Below are 16,676 nucleotides of genomic sequence, written 5' to 3' on the forward strand. Positions count from 1 at the left end.
CAGCCAGGTGTGTGGGGTAAAACACAATGCAAAATGGTCAAAGGCTAAATAATCTGAAAATCAAAATGTCACATCAATAACGGCTGCCTTCCTGCTTCTTCTGCAATAATTGAAATTAAGATACATACATTTATGCAAGTGCCTGCATTATTCACCTAAACTTAGATACTCATTGTGAAACCACCAATTATAATAAATTTAATAAACATTTATGTACAGATCATACTAGTAGCTGTAATTGATGCTTCAGTAACAAAAACAAATGGATTATAAAGTCTTTGCTTGCTACTTTATTTTCCTATCACAGATAAAGAGTTGTTTAGTCTAAGGACTCCCAGGCCTGCCAATAATGTTTAGCACAATATCTTTCTGATCTACAAATGCTAAAAATAAACTTAACAGACAGTAAGAATCATTTCATTCTCTCTGATACCAGTAACTCAACACCGCTACACAATATGGCTTATGTCTCAAAAGCAGAAACAGGGCTGGCTCTGCCATTTACATAAACCAGACAGTCACCTAGGGAGGCAAAACCAGGGGAGCGTCATTTTTTTGAACAAAGACCCTAACTTACAAACATTTGGACTCAGCACAACTGACCATCAATCCTATTATATCAATTTATATTGTTTTTGCATTACTAGCAACGTTTGCTCTTAACATCTGACGACCTTCACAAGTTCGCCTACAGACATTTCTTATCCAGTCTATCATAGTGTGAGAGGATCTGCCAGGAAAAATGGGATAAACTGCCTAAATTCAGGTGCACAAAGTTTGTAGACACTTAGCCAATAAGACTCGAAGCTGTAATTGCTCTCTACAAAGTACCAAATTAAGGGTCTGAATACTTATATGAATGATTTATTTCAGCTTCTGAATTTGAATACATTTGCAACCTTTTCTGAAAACATGTATTCACTTTGTCATTACAGATTGATGGGCAAAAATGGCAATTTTATCCATTTAATATTAAAGTTACAACACAATAAATTCTGCAGAAAATGAAGGGGTCTGAATACTTTCTGCATCCACTTTATATAGAGCTAGATAGGACTGCATTCATCAAAGTTTTTCTAGCATTTTTAATGTGTATGCCACGTAATAAAGCATTCAAGGTACCAGTATAGCAGCTGTTTTGTTCTGAACAAAATGTTAACAGGTAGCTAAAGGTTACCAAGAAGCAATGGAAATCAGCCTTAGGTGAAATGCTAGTATACATCACAAGGCATACAGTTGCACATGTAGCATTGCCTATCAACCCGAACCAAGGAATGGAAAGTCCTCAGTGGAAACCTCTGTGAATATGCAAATTCCACACAGCAGGCACTCCAGAAAGTGAACTGTAAGTCTTAAGTGCTGTGAAGCAACAACATCACCTGCTGGGCTGAAACTCTGCTGGCAGTGTTACTGTACAATTATGTCTCTGCTGGGAATTTCTGGCAAAATATTGGAGACCAGTAAACTAGATATCAAGGAACTTATTTTAAAACCAGAATATCACTATGTCAGTGATTTATTACTTAGTTCTGGCAGAAACATAAAAACATAAAAAATTCAACTGTAATTTCTGTATCACAAAACTATTTCATGTTTTCACTACTGCCTCAAGGATTCGGCATCTAGGTTCCGATCTCATTCCCAGCCATTGTCTGTGTAGATCTGCACAGCTTGCTTATGCCTGTGTGAATTGTCTTTTGAGTACTCTGCTATTTCTTCCACATCCACAGCTTTGTGTGAATGTCAGTGTAGGTGTATGTGAGACAGATGAATTTCATTTTGAATGTTGTTTTTGAAAATGAGTCTCTGCAACAAAGTATGTCTAGGCAGAAGACAAGTTGCATCAACTATGACACATCAGACTAATGTGACAAAGTTTTTAGTGGTTTACACTGCATTTAATCACCACATTGACAGTTCCTCGCTGAATGTTCAAGACTCTCAATTCAGTGCTATTTTCAAAAACTGGACCATGTCAGTATGAATAAACATACAGTATACTTCACTGTGGCTAGGAAAATATGCACTTGAAAGTCTCCCAATGCAGAACTAAGATATAACAATTTTCTATATGTCAGAGGAAACTTCAGATTACTTCATTCAACGAAAAAATAAGAATTTTGTTTAAGGAAATATTAGGAAATATACAAAGACAAACCACCTTAACATCACTAAAGGGCTATCTATACAAGAAGGGAAAAAAGTGAATCAATGCACTCATTTTTGTCACATATTACTCTGTTTCCATAGCTTTGTCAAACACATTAAGGCAGCAATTAAAGCACATCAGTTTAAAGCATGGCAAAGAATTACAGATTCCCGTTTTTTTAAAAAGGCAGAACTAACTGGTTATTCATAGAAATAATACACAGTCAAAGGCAATGTCCTGAATTTCAGACTGCAGAATATAAGGATGCTTTAATTTAATGACCTGTGACAATCAAAGATGATTCTTTTCTATATTTTTAGGTAATGAATTCTAACTATACCCTTCCCCATCTGATTAAGAAGTCAGCAATTTCTTAATAATCAGCACCCATTTATGGCTGTTTTCATTTATTGGTCATTAATGGGGCACTAAAATCAAAATAAAGGGACTTAATAAAAATACATAAAAGTTCACTGTGATGGGTTGGCATGTTGTCTAGGGCTTCCTCCTGACTTGTACCCTAGGCTAGCTGGGATAGGCACCAGCCCTCCCCCACAACTCTGGTCTTGATTGAGCAGGTTAGAAAAAGGCATGACATAAAAGTACACATTCATTATAAGAACAATTCATTTCAAGGAACTTACTGCTTTTAAGAAGTGAAAATCAGTGGCACAGTGGTTAGTGCCATTGTTCCACTCAACAGGTTTCCCGAGTCTGAAACAAACTAAGTCACCTTCTACGTGAGGAACAAACATTCCTTGAGTATTTGTCTGATTTTCCTCCCCCATCGCCAAGAACGCGTATTAGGCTGACTAATAATTCTAAATGGCTCTAACCTTTCCTGAATTGTTTTAAGCTGGTTTGAGAATGTTGTATCATGTTTAAAAAAGTAAAGAAAGTCAATTTTTATATCTAAATGACATTGTATCAATCGTTAACATAAGAAAGGGATGAAGCTTTTAAAATAAATGCAGGCTGGAAAAATCACTGGGCTGTAACCAATACCCAGCTCATTTTGTAAACAAAAACAACATCAAAATTATCAGCATTAAAGCTACTGACATTTGAGGAGTCTTGACAAATTATATATTGCTAAACATTGTTGCTGGCCTCTAATAAAAACTGTGTATCTCAGATAAATGTTGCTGCAAAAACATTGATTCAAGGTTTTTGTAAATGCACATGTCACCTATTTAGAAAAAGTATTGATTTCTAATATTTCATATGACAGGACCAGATTCATTAAGAGAGAAAACTCATTTTTAATGCAGTATTTTTGTTTTAATATACTGTATACTTCATTTGTGATGATCCACATACGTTTTTTATTACCTCTGGATGCAGAAAATGCATTTGATATGAGTAAAGGAGATTATTTGCCACACTGTGTGAACTCAGGTTTGGCCCAGAATCACAGTTTGGCATATTTGAGTGGCACTCTCATAGTGGGGCAGCATGGTGGCACAGTGGTAGCGCTGCTGCCTCGCAGTAAGGAGACCTGGGTTCGCTTTCCAGGTTCTCCCTGTGAGGAGTTAGCATGTTCTTCCCGTGTCTGCGTGGGTTTCCTCCCACAGTCCAAAGACATGCAGGTTAGGTGCACTTGCGATCCTAAATTGTCCCTAGTGTATGTCCTGAGGTGGGCTGGTGCCCTGCCGGGGATTTGTTCCTGCCTTGTGCCCTGTGCTGGCTGGGATTGGCTCCAGCGGACCCTGTGTTAGGATATAGCGGGTTGGAACATGACTGAGTGAATGACTCTCACAGAGACACTTCACACCCTTGTTTATACCAATGATGCCTGAAAGTATAAAAACTGTGTCCTTACTAACAGCATTAAGCATTATGGGGATATAAACAGCATGGGTTCTTTCAAACATGCACAGGGCCGGATTTAGACTTGATAACTTGAGACATGGGGCCCTTTATAAGTCCAGATATTCTATGTAAGTGCCAAATATGATCCGATATGATTTCCGATACCTAGAGGTTTAAACTGAAATACAATTAAGAAGTATATAGATAGTGAAATAATAAATGCTTAACTTAAAATAATTTTTATTCATAATAAACTTAAAAATGCAAACTCTGGTAAAAAGAAACAAAAGTTCTTTTAAAAGGCACAATGTACAAAGGTTTATTATCTAATATCTTGAAACATGGTATAAGGTTTAAGGAATTATATTAAACTAAAATATTTTCTTTCTTGCCTTTGCCAGAGCAAAGTGACTGATGACATCATCAAATGATAAACTGCGTAGTTTGTCACTTTCTATGCACATGAGACTGAGGGAACATAATTTATCTTGTGTCATTGTTCTAAATTCATTTTTTATTCTCTTCAGCTGAGAAAAAGATCTTTCTCCAGAGCAATTTGCAACCATCATACATAGAGACAATCTCAAAATTGCTTCTACATTAGGGAATGCTGTTTGGACACGATCGTTAAATATTACCCTATACAGATCCTGATGTGTCAGACTATCATGTTCCGCTGAACCATGGGCTAGACTATGTCTAACATATTGGTGAAAATGATTGACTTCTCCTACAAGATTCATGTCCACATCTTCAGGATATGTTTGGCATAAAGCACTAACTCCTTCACGAATCTCTTCTTCTGTAGCTTCTAATTTTGTTAGGAATGAAAAATTTTTGCAGCATCATTGTATATTGAGGCCCTCTGTGCCAGACTTGACTCTAATGCATCCATCACAGGTATAAATGTTTTAAATCTGAACTTGTCTCTTGGCCCAAGGTTCTCTAAAGCATCATCTTCATCATTATTGATATGCCTTCTTCTATAACTGCTTTTCTTGTAATCAACATTAGGCAATTTTTCCTTTGCTTTTTCTTCAAAATGATCGGACATATCCCTAGAACCTTTAACAAAATCCAAAAGTGAAGCATACAATTTCCTACATACATCTAGACTAATTTGGGGGTCTTGCAGTGATTGACTAGTCTTGTGAAATTCATCCATCAAATAACTCCATAAATATAACATAACCATAAAATCTAACTCTTCCATTTTATTCAAAATGTTTATGGCTTGATTTCTTGTTTCGCCTTTCTCTGTAGTATCAATATGCAGCTGATGCAATGCAGAAATTATTCCATCATAGCTATCAAGTATTGCACTTGTGGCCATTGAATGTGCTTCCCATCTAGTCTTTGACAAAGACTTTGGAACTTTTGAATCATCTTTGAAGAATGACAACAGTACTGCCCATCTATGTGTAGATGATGAAAAGAAATTATATATTTATTGAACAATTCCAAAAAAGTTTACTGCATCTAAACAACAGTCAACTGCTGCTCTACCAACAAGATTCAGGGAATGACCAGCACATGGAATATACATAGCATACTTGTTAATCTTCAATATTATTTCTTGCATACCCTTGTATTTGCCAGACATATTGGCAGCATTATCATATGACTGGCCTCGACACTTACTAAAATCTATTTTGCACTCATTTGTAAGGTAGTTGTGCACCATCTTAGCCATACTTTCCCTTGTGTGGCTACCCATCTCTAGGAAAGTTAGAAAACGTTCGATAGGGAGCCCAACATCTGGTGAAACATACCTCACAATAACAGTGAGCTGATTAATATGGGACCGGTCTGGAGTGTAATCGACAGATAAACTGAAATATCCTGCAGTTCTTAAATCATCCAAGATTGAGTCTCTTACTTTATGTGCCATAATTTGGATAAATTCATCACATATTGTTTTAGAAAGATAAGATGTGACACCTGATCCTTTATTCCCAAAGTTTTTTATATGGGTTGCTAGAAAAGGATAAAATTTTGCTATAAGTTTGAGTAATCCAAGGAAATTGCCATTGTGAGGAGAACCAAATGTTTCTTTATGTCCTCTGAAAGGTAAACCACGCTCTGCCATAGTAATTATGACGGCCACAACTCGTTCAAGAACATTTTTCCAGTACTGCCGTTTATTATTTATCTGTTCTGCTAGTTAGCAGTCAATTGTTGAGCCACGTCTTCTTGTAAGATATGTTACCGAAGCTGTTCTATGGTCTACAGAGTTTTCATGACTTTGAACAAAATAGGTGTTACGCCAATCACAAAATCTATCGGATGATAATGGTGTAGAAGAATTGGAAAAGAGTTTACACATGAAACAATATACACGACCAGTTGCTGCCGAATATATTAACCATTCTCTGCAATATTTTTCACCATTAGCCCGTTTGGGATAGAACAAGCCTTTTGAGCAATATCTGTCTTGGTTTGCGAAAAGCTTCTTTGATTTTGTAAATGAGCCATTTGAGTGCTGACATTCTGACAGACCTTTTTCTACCCAGTGTAAAATCTCATCTTTACTTAAATCACCTCATAGCCCAACATCATTCTGTTTGTTTTTTGATACTGAATCTTCTGTGCTTGTACTACTCTCTGGTTTATAAATCTTAATATTTGTTGCTTCATTCGTTGAAGTAGATTCTATACAACTAGATGTACCAGGTTCTGTATCAGGAATAGGATGAATATCCTGTGACTGACTCACTGTGGTAGAGGCTTTTGGTTCATCAGGCCCCTTATCTATCTTTGTTAAGAAACTTTCTAATTTTGGTAACTTGCTACGCTCTTCTTCAGCTCTCTGCTTCTTTTTCCTCTTTTGAGCTCCACTTTTATAACTTCTGGTTGACATCTTGCAAACTGTGGGCAGAATATTTAATATAACTATAAACATACATTTAAAAGTAATATAATGCACAACGTTTTTTTTAATTGAAAATTTCCTGTGATATTACCACTACTTACCAGCAAGCGATATTTTTATAATAAATAATGCATGCAAAGAGAAAATTTACAATATCTTCTCAAGTTTTAATATAAGTTTAATTAATTAAATTAAAGAAGAAAAAACAAAAAACATATACATTAATACTTAATTTAATACAATCAAAACAAAATAATATGTATTTTTAAGTTTTAAGTTTATATATTAAGTTTCTATATTAAACTTACAATTTGATTAAAAAAATATATGCTATAATTACAACTACAGGTGTCCGCATAGAATTGACCTATCTATAAATTTTAAATATCATATCTAATGTTTTATCACCTAAAACCTATTTAGGAAATATGTCATTAATTTCAATATGATTTACCAATTTTTATTTAAAAAAAAATTGTTATCATGCAAAGTCTACTGTTATTTTGACTTTAAAATATAGAAAACATGGTTCTCTATTTTCTGTATTTTTTTTAATTTCAATACGATCGCAGAAAAAATAATTGCATGCAACACCTGTACTAACCATGTTAATTATGCACAACTATCCAACAAGATTTATCAAAATATTGTAAAAAAAATAATTAAATGCGGTAGAAAATATTCTTGCGTTAGTTACGTTATATGCGTACTTGTGTAAAATGTACTTACCTGAAATGTAACTCCAGTAAGGACACAAAAAACTACTTTCCAAAATAATGTCAACAATCAAATTATCAAAGAAACATACACTGCAAAAAAAGGTCAGAATAGTGTATCGTCTGCCGGCTCACTCGAACTACAAAAGATCAGCGCATGCTCGAGTATAGCAGAGGAACACAGGGGAATCCCCGTGTTTATTGTAAAAGAAATTATATACTCTAAAGTTTAGAGTCTAAACGTTCCATTTCTATTGAGAAATAATAGTGAAATAATTTTAAAAATTACTGAAATTACCGGCATTTACTGTCGAAATTTATCAGTAATTTCGGTAGTCATAATTACCGATAATATTGGTTAACCGGTTATCGGTAATGCAAACCCTAGGCACAATAGCGCTCTGTTCTTAGAAAAGACGCGCAAAAAAATTGGGTGAAGAATATTGGACGTCCCGGATGTGCGGCATTGGGACAAATAATGCTGTAGTATATTTAAGTATATACTGTATGACAATTGCTCACTCGGACAATTTGTTTTGGGGGCCCCCAAGAAGGCGGGGGCCCTAAGCTATAGCTTGTGTAGCTTATACGTAAGTCCTGCACTAAACATGCAGGCTATCACTGAAATCATCAGTGAACCTCTGGGTCAAAGTTAGGCATGAAAAAAACCCATTCCAGAATGCAAGAAGTGCTGCGCAAGCTACTGCAAAACTCTGGCTGTGATCTAGTTAGCCTTCCAATTCATATCAACTAAAGAAGGGATTTAAAAAAAAAATTGTTTGGGGAGGGTATGGGCTGGATCTGGAATTGAAAGAGGATTTTTTTTCTCACAATGTCACAATCGAAGTGCGTTTGTCTGATCTGTCAATCTATCATTGCTATTCCAAAGAAGGAAAATGTGGAAAGGCACTTTCGAACTGTTCATAAAAACTACGAAACTGACTTCCTTTCTGAAAAGTGATCTGAGAAAGAGAAAGGAGAGGGAACTAAAATTGCAGTTAATCGGACAGCTGTCATTTTTCAATTGGCTGAATTCAAAAGCAAAGGCAGACAGACCGAAGCATCGTTCCGGGTGAGTCACTCGATCACTATGCATAAGAAGTCCTTCCAAGATGGAGAGATGATAAAAGAGGCCTTCGTTGAGACAGATGGCTAGGGAGAAATTCCTGCTAAGATTTCAAGACCACTGGCCGGAGAAAAAGGAGTTTCTCCTTGTCATTAAACATGCAGAATACAAGCAACCTAATAACGATCAATGGCCGCTAGACTTGGCTTTTTTTTCCGATCTGACCAACATGTTGAATGAGCTTAATTTACAGCTGCAAGTAAAAGAGAACTCAATTGTCAATATGATTAGCTCAGTTAATGCTTTCAAATGAAAAATTTGAGCAACATCTGTCCTCAAAGCTGCAGCGCCTTGATTTGGGGAACATCCAAAACTTTGCGTCAGAGCTGGAGACGCAATGGAAGGTGTGTGCGCAACTTGACAGCTTCCGCTACACAGAGCAGATTGAAAATTGCCTGTCAGACTTTGACAGATGGATTCATGACTCAGCTTTACTTGAGGCAATCGTTACATTTAAGTGCCATCCATTTAAGGAAGATGTTGAGGTTGATTCACCCTCATCATAAATTGTAACACTGTTTCACTTAAAACTTCTCTACAGTGGAGGATGAGATTTTGACACTACAGGATGACATTCAGCTGAAGTCTGGGGCTCTTGGACTCACAGAGGAAAAGCACCCAAACATGAGGAAATGTGCTACCTCCTTGACTGCATTATTCTGATCTACTTATTTATGTGAGTCAGCCTTTTCCCACATGAAGATTATTAAATCCAAACACTGTAATGACCATAAATGTATTGAATTGTTATTGTGTCATAAAGGTTATTCAGTTATGCAAGGTACGACAACATATATTTTATGTATAAAGCATACTCAGTATATGTGTATATTTATATATATATATATATATATATATATATATACACAGTGCATCCGGAAAGTATTCACAGCGCATCACTGTTTCCACATTTTGTTATGTGACAGTCTTTTTCCAAAATGGATTAAATTCATTTTTTCCTCAGAATTCTACACACAACACCCCACAATGACAACATGAAAAAAGTTTAATTGAGATTTTTGCAAATTTATTAAAAATAAAAAAATTGAGAGAGCACATGTACATAAGTATTCACAGCCTTTGCCATGAAGCTCAAAATTGAGCTCAGGTGCATCCTGTTTCCCCTGATCATCCTCGAGATGTTTCTGCAGCTTAATTGGAGTCCACCTGTGGTAAATTCAGTTGATTGGACATGATTTGGAAAGGCACACACCTGTCTATATAAGGTCCCACAGTTGACAGTTCATGTCAGAGCACAAACCAAGCATGAAGTCAGAGAAATTGTTTGTAGACCTCCGAGACAGGATTGTCTTGAGGCACAAATCTAATCTAATCTAATCTAATTCTGCTGCTTTGAAGGTCCCAATGAACACAGTGACCTCCGTCATCTGTAAGTGGAAGAAGTTCGAAATCACCAGGGGCCTCATGTATAAACGGTGCGTACGCACAGAAATGTTGCGTAAGAACTTTTCCACGTTCAAATCGCGATGTATAAAACCTACACTTGGCGTAAAGCCACGCACTTTTCCACGGTACCTCATGCCTTGTCGTACACAAGTTCTCCACTCGGTTTTGCAAACTGGCGGCACCCAGCGTCAAAGCAATGGTACTGTTCTTGTGTGATTACTCATTATTTTCATGATGCGGCTTTATAAATACACAGAAACTAACCGCATATTGTTTATTAGTGTAATGCATCTGATTGTAATTAATTCGTAACAATATAATGGTCCAGGGAACAGCCATAGTATTCCAAATGCCATAACTGTTTTAGCGTTGTTACTCTCACTTCTCCTTCTTCTTCTTTCAGCTCCTCCCGTTAGGAGTTGCCACAGCGGATCATCTTTTTCCATATTTCTCTCACTGCACCACTCGGAGTATTTATATCACTGTATCTGAGTGTGAATCACAGCAGCAGCTGATCGGAAAAGAATTATCGGTATATGGCATTAAGCACACGCTGTCTCTGCCACGGCAAAACGTTTCAAAGCCTTTCCTGTACGGACCTCGCGGTTCAAAACAGTTTAATCCCAAGAACTTTAAATGCAGCCAATCAAGTGCTCCTTGTAGAACTGTTTGTACTTATAAGTACAATCACCCCACTGTAAACTTGCACTATAGTTATAATATCGCACAACCTGAGCCACTTTATAAAGCGCGTATTTACATATGATGACGATATCATTTTTAAGGTGAAATGCAGCAAAATATGTTTGTTAAATTATACAGATAAAACTTTAACTTCATTTAAATAATCTATATTCTTCACTGGGAGTGTCTTTAAGGATAGAATAATTAAACATGTACTACGAAGATATTTCAATGTTCTTTAAACGTTTTGAAGAATCGGCTAAGCTTACAGATGGCTTAACGCCTCTATTACAGAGCTGATTGTATGGCGATCGGTTACTTGGGGAAAGAAAAGCACTGACTGCAGTGACGGCTACGCCAATATATATTGAATATAAAACAGAAAGATAAAATAACAACACAGCTAAAAACGCAGCGACAAATTTCGGCAAAAGTTAAATGCTTGTGTCATGAGCACGAGGCGGCTAGTGTCTGCAACATACGTGGCCATCCACCGTGCATGACACTGGCGGGCGAAGGAGCCACCGATTCTTCCTCTGCCCAGTGCCACCACAAGCTTAGAGCCACCCCTGAGTACTGCTGCAATAAATTATTTCATCGAAGTGAAACATGTTTAATAACGTGCTTTAACTCCTATCATCATGAAAATGACATCACGTATACATCTCAGTATTTTAGTTATTCAGAGAGCTGTAATATCACGAATGTAATGGACTCTGTGTCCAGTTGGAGAAAGAGAGCCGGTTTAAGAAGCAAGTAGTGATTCACACACATACAGCACATAGAAAATCAAATACAAAACAAAGCATTTAACGTGCTACTTTAATTACGATGTGATTTTAGAAACTGGTTAATTAAACAATTTTAAGATGAATTTTATGATGTTCTACTTTAATGACAAAATAAACTACGTGATTAAAGTGGAAATGTCGAGATTGAAGTGGACATTTCGTGCTTTTTCCCCACCGTGTGCCTTTTTTCTCTGTACCCTAATAAGCTTTCATATGACACTCAGACAGTGGGCTTACAACTCGGCTTTCCACGGCGACTTTGATATGTGACTTCTTTTTTATTTCCGGCACTGTGCGATTTTGTGGATGTGAGCTTTCATGTTTCTCCAACACGCTATGCCACTCGATCAACTTCCTTTTGTTGATTATACCACGGCTTATTTGAACAAATAGTATGTTTTTCCTTTGCCTCCACTTGGTATTCGCTGAAATTCTTATGTTTCCCCCCGTGCTTTTCCCATTGTCTTTTCACAGAAGGCTGCGCTTAAGGGCGATTTATATTGATTTGCATATTCAAATAGGCGTAATTCTGGGAGGATTTGGGGCGTTACATAATGCGCGTGCACGAGTGTTAGTTTTCACGCTGATCGGGATTTATGTAGCGGAAGAACGTGGAAGTTGGAGTACGCACAGATTCCTGCATCTGGATTTTTCTGTGCGTAAGCATGTTATAGTGCGAGTTCTACGCATGGTGTTATACATGAGGCCCCAGGACTCTTCCTAGAGCTGACCGGTCATCTAAACTGAGCGATCGGGGGAGAAGTCAGGGAGGTGACCAAGAACCCGATGGTCACTCTGTCAGAGCTCCAGAGGTCCTCTGTGGAGAGAGGAGAACCTTCCAGAAGGCCAACCATCTCTGCAGCAATCCACCAATCAGGCCTGTATGGTAGAGTGGCCAGACGGAAGCCACTTCCAAGTAAAAGGCACATGGCAGCCCGCCTGGAGTTTGCCAAAAGGCACCTGACTCTCAGACCATCCATTTTCAACCCGCTGAATCCGAATACAGGGTCACGGGGGTCTGCTGGAGCCAATCCCAGCCAACACAGGGCACAAGGCAGGAACCAATCCTGGGCAGGGTGCCAACCCACCGCAGGACACACACAAACACACCCACACACCAAGCACACACTAGGGCCAATTTAGAATCACCAATCCACCTAACCTGCATGTCTTTGGATTGTGGGAGGAAACCGAGCGCCGGAGGAAACCCACGCGAGACACGGGAGAACATGCAAACTCCACGCAGGGAGGACCCGGGAAGCGAAGCCGGGTCTCCTAACTGCGAGGCAGCAGCGGTACCACTGCGCCACCATGCCGCCCCCTCTCAGACCATGCGAAACAAAATTCTCTGGTCTGATGAGACAAAGATTGAACACTTTGGCGTGAATACCAGGCGTCATGTTTGGAGAAAACCAGGCACCGCTCATCACCAGGTCAATACCATCCCTACAGTGAAGCATGGTGGTGGCAGCATCATGCTGTGGGATGTTTTTCAGCGGCAGGAACTGGGAGACTAGTCAGGATAAAGGGAAAGATGACTGCAGCAATGTACAGAGACATCCTGGATGAACACCTGCTCCAGAGCGCTCTTGACCTCAGACTGTATGTATATATTATATATATATATATATATATATATATATATATATATATATATATATATATATATATATATATATATATATATATATACATATATATACACTCACCTAAAGGATTATTAGGAACACCTGTTCAATTTCTCATTAATGCAATTATCTAATCAACCATTCACATGGCAGTTGATTTAATGCATTTAGGGGTGTGGTCCTGGTCAAGACAATCTCCTGAACTCCAAACTGAATGTCAGAATGGGAAAGAAAGGTGATTTAAGCAATTTTGAGCGTGGCATGGTTGTTGGTGCCAGACGGGCCGGTCTGAGTATTTCACAATCTGCTCAGTTACTGGGATTTTCACGCACAACCATTTCTAGGGTTTACAAAGAATGGTGTGAAAAGGGAAAAACATCCAGTATGCGGCAGTCCTGTGGGCGAAAATGCCTTGTTGATGCTAGAGGTCAGAGGAGAATGGGCCGACTGATTCAAGCTGATAGAAGAGCAACTTTGACTGAAATAACCACTTGTTACAACTGAGGTATGCAGCAAAGCATTTGTGAAGCCACAACACGCACAACCTTGAGGCGGATGGGCTACAACAGCAGACGACCCCACCGGGTACCACTCATCTCCACTACAAATAGGAAAAAAACGCTACAATTTGCACCAGCTCACCAAAATTGGACAGTTGAAGACTGGAAAAATGTTGCCTGGTCTGATGAGTCTCGATTTCTGTTGAGACATTCAAATGGTAGAGTCAGAATTTGGCGTAAACAGAATGAGAACATGGATCCATCATGCCTTGTTACCACTGTGCAGGCTGGTGGTGGTGGTGTAATGGTGTGGGGGATGTTTTCTTGGCACACTTAAGGCCCCTTAGTGCCAATTGGGCATCGTTTAAATGCCACGGGCTCCCTGAGCATTGTTTCTGACCATGTCCATCCCTTCATGACCACCATGTACCCATCCTCTGATGGCTACTTCCAGCAGGATAATGCACCATGTCACAAAGCTCGAATCATTTCAAATTGGTTTCTTGAACATGACAATGAGTTCACTGTACTAAAATGCCCCCACAGTCACCAGATCTCAACCCAATAGAGCATCTTTGGGATGTGGTGGAACGGGAGCTTCGTGCCCTGGATGTGCATCCTACAAATCTCCATCAACTGCAAGATGCTATCCTATCAATATGGGCCAACATTTCTAAAGAATGCTTTCAGCACCTTGTTGAATCAATGTCACATAGAATTAAGGCAGTTCTGAAGGCGAAAGGGGGATAAACACCGTATTAGTATGGTGTTCCTAATAATCCTTTAGGTGAGTGTATATGTATATATACTGTGTGTGTATATATATATATGTATATATATATATATATATATATATATATATATATATATATATATATATATATATAAAAAATATGGTCCCTTTAATAACAAGTCACTACTAGTGTGAAATCTTTTTTTGTCTAGACTAGAAAGGCCTTGGCTAATTTCTCCAATTCATAGTTTATTTTTCATTATGGAACTGTTCCAATCTTATTTCTTCTATTGTATACACATGATAATGTAATCCAGTCCTTTACATCAATGTCACAATATTCAGTACACAGGACACGAAGCTCCTGAGTTACATGAATGCTATAGTAAAATAAAATGATGGGATAGTACACAAGGTACTCCTGTGTCCTCTCTCACCTGAAAGGTAAACACAATTGACCCATTATGTGTACACACATGTAAATGAGTATATCCTCAATAGACTTGTTCTGTTTAAGGTGGGGTTCTGACTGGTCCTCAAAATGCTGAAAGATATAAAAAAATCATGTCCAAATATGGGCTGAGATATGGAGTACATGAAAAAATCATGAAAATGTAACAGAATGTACAGTGTAGATCTATGCTTGTCAGATGTGCTACAGATAATGTGCCATAATTACTTTTAGTGGTTACCTTGTGTTTTAATCTGAATGTCACCATTCCAGTTCATATTTCACTTTACAAGTCTAAAAATAAGACTTATTTATTTTATTTGATAATCAATATTCAGGTAGACTATTCCAAACACTGTGGTGCCTAACAAGTAAACATTCTATATTTTTGATCCCTGGCAACACTTTTATAAGCCTAATATTTTCCTGAGCCTTTGGTGTTGTGATATCCAGTGAACACAAGTCTTCTTCATTATAGTTCAGTACTGTAGCTCTTGATCATGTATATTCAGTATGTTTGGCAGCATGACAGCAAGTTCAATTACACCAGCTCATACTCTGTAAACATAGCACACCATGCAAAAGACACATTCACAGTATTTGCCAGTTATGTAAGGTCAACTACTGATGATCTCATAGTGTATCAGCTAGTTTATTTTTGGTCTTTAACTCAATAGTTGCAAATATTATAGTAAGAAGCTATAACTTTTCAAATACAGTATATTTATACCCTACTTACTCTGAAGTACTGTGTTTTCAATTAAATGATGTAACTATGAAAACAAAAATAACCTTTTTTAATCTTTGCATATATTAACTTGTAAGTGATTTCAGGAGTTGATTCTCAGTGACATTTGTAATATTACACTGACTCACAACTCAAGAGTAGTCAGTATTTTTGTAAAGGCATCCAAAGATGTTAAAATAATATTATATCAGCAGCCAAATAATTTAAAACACATCTGAGACCACTTCCGGAGCTTGAGAGATATTACTTTAGCTCTTTAGGGTACTATGCTGTTGTAGGAACCAGAAAAGATGTGGGAGAATGCAGTTTATTATTAGCTAGGGAATGATTATACTGTAGGTTTGTATTGATGTTGTATTTGTGCAAGTATCACTCAATTAAATTTCATGCAACTGACATATTTATTTCAATAATGTATTCCCTTGTATTGTATTTTATCAGACTGGATGATGTACAGTAGACAATAAATAAATCATATAAGAATACAAGTAATGGAAGACTGTACATAGTAAAATGTATTGATCTGTGTGATATTAGGTGTGTCAAATTTAGAAAAAATTAACTTAAATACTCTGAGAAAAAAATCTATCTCTTTCTGAGCACAGCACTAGGGAGTAATGAAATGAACACTTGTGACCTATATTTATACCTTCAAAATAACTCATGATGCATAACTCTGCTTTCAAAACAAGTATAAATATCCCTGAGGATTTTACAGGTTTACTATTGACAGCATTTATAATATTTTAATTTGGAAATTTACTCAGAATAACTAGTTTGCTAGGAGTTTTCATAGTTAAAACCAAAATGATGATGCATTATTCTCAGAAACTGGTGTTGAATAAGAAATCAAATAATTTTTTTTATTCTTTATAACACTAAATCTAAATCTAATACATGTTAGAGTTATGAATTTATTACTGTTGGTTGATGGTGATGTGAGGAGTTACCCAGTTCTAGATATATATAAGGTGGGATAAAAAAAAAAATATGTGAATGTTTTAAAAAAGAAATGTTTATTGCAGTAAAAGATTTACAACTGCTAGTCACCCTCAAAAT

General features: G+C 37.3%; 1 protein-coding gene across 3 annotated transcripts in view; it reads right to left on the minus strand.

Moving 5' to 3' along the window:
- Positions 1 to 16,676, minus strand: part of st8sia5 (ST8 alpha-N-acetyl-neuraminide alpha-2,8-sialyltransferase 5) — a 157,161-nt gene that overhangs the window by 72,719 nt on the left and 67,766 nt on the right. The window lies entirely within an intron of this gene.

This window comes from Polypterus senegalus, chromosome 4 (genome assembly GCF_016835505.1).
Source record: "Polypterus senegalus isolate Bchr_013 chromosome 4, ASM1683550v1, whole genome shotgun sequence".
Taxonomy (NCBI): domain Eukaryota; kingdom Metazoa; phylum Chordata; class Cladistia; order Polypteriformes; family Polypteridae; genus Polypterus; species Polypterus senegalus.